We start from the raw sequence: 1,728 nt of genomic DNA, 5'->3' as shown, positions 1-1,728 counted from the left end.
TGGTATTAGAGAGCCAACGTGGTGAGGCGACTCGGCGAGTTGGTTCGTTGAGATGACATGGTGAGCTGACTTCGCGAGTCGACCTGGCGAGCGAACTTAAAGAGTCGACTTGGCAACATACTCGAGTCGACTTGGTGAGGCGACCTGGCGAGCGGGCTCAAAGAGTCAACATGGTGAGGTGACTCATTGAGTCAACATGGTGAGGCGACTCATGGTGAGGAGCTATCCTTGAGGTGACTTGGTGGGCCTACTTGATTAGTCGACTTGGTGAGCCGGCCTGACGAGCTGACACGGTGAGCGAGCTTAAAGAGGTGATGACTTGGTGGGGTAACTTGGCAAGCCAACTTATCGAGGCGAGATGGTGAGTCGACTTGGTGAGCTGACTTGGTGAGCGCACTTAAAGAGTCAACTTCGTGAGGTGACTCAGCGAGTTAGCCCACTGATGCGACTTGGGCGGGCCGACCTGGTGAACGAACTTAAAGAGGCAACTTGGGCGGGCTGACCTGGTGAGCGAACTTAAAGAGTTGACTTGGCAACGTACTTGAACAATCGACTTGGTGAGCTGAGATGGTGAGTGGGCTTAGAGAAGAAACTCGGCAGGGCGAGTTGATGAACGGACTTAAAGGGTCGACTTGGCGGGGTGACTCGATGAACGGACCTAAAGAGTTGACTTGGTGAGAGTACTTTGCTGGGTGAACTGATGAACGGACTTAAAGAGTCGACTTGGTGGGAGTACTTGGTGGGCCGACTTGATGAACGGACTTATAGAGTCGACTTGGTGAGAGTAGTTGTTCTGGTGACTTGATGAACAGACTTAAAGAGTCGGCTTGGCGGGGTGACTTGATGAAAGGACTTAAAGAGTCAACTTGGTGGGGTGACTCGATGAATGAACTTAGAGGGTCGACTTTGCGGGGTGACTTGATGAACGGACCTAAAGAGTTGACTTGGTGAGAGTACTCGGTGGGGTGACCTGATGAACAGACTTAGAGAGTCGACTTGGTGAGAGTCCTTGGTCGGCCGACCTGGTTGGGTGACTTCGTGAACTGACTTAAAGAGTCAACTTGGTGGGAGTACTTGGTGGGGTCACTTGATGAACGAACTTCAAGGGTCAACTTGGCGAGGTGACTTGATGAACGGTCCTAAAGAGTTGACTTGGTGAGAGTACTTGGTGTGGTGACTTGATGAAAAGACTTAAAGAGTCGAATTGGTGAGAGTACTTGGTGGGGTGACTTGATGAACGCACTTGAAGGGTCGACTTGGTGGGGTGACTTTATGAACGGACCTAAAGAGTTGACGTGGTGAGAGTGCTTGGCGGGGTGACTTGATGAACATAGTTAAAGAGTCAACTTGGTGAGAGTAGTTGGTCGGGTGACTTGATGAACGCACTCGAATAATCGACTTGGTTAGAGTACTTGGTGGGGTGACTTGATGAACGGACTTAAAGATTCAACTTGGTGGGCCGACCTGGCGGGGTGACTTGATGAACGGACTTAGAGAGTCGACTTGGTGAGAGTACTTGGTGACTTGGTGGGCTGACCTGGCCGGGTGACTTGATGAACAAACTTAAAGAGTCGACTTGGCGAGAGTACTCGGTGGGCTGACCTAGTCACGTGACTTGATGAACGGACTTAAAGATTCGACTTGGTGGGCCGACCTGGTGGGGTGACTTGATGAACGGACTTAGAGAGTCGACTTGGTGGGTTGAACTAGCGGGGTGACTTGGTGAGA

The sequence above is a fragment of the Cupressus sempervirens genome, chromosome 1, assembly GCF_028749045.1.
Source record: "Cupressus sempervirens isolate cs-2001-9-10 chromosome 1, ASM2874904v1, whole genome shotgun sequence".
NCBI lineage: Eukaryota > Viridiplantae > Streptophyta > Pinopsida > Cupressales > Cupressaceae > Cupressus > Cupressus sempervirens.
The sequence above is the reverse complement of the archived record's forward strand: the minus strand, read 5'-3'. Positions refer to the sequence as shown.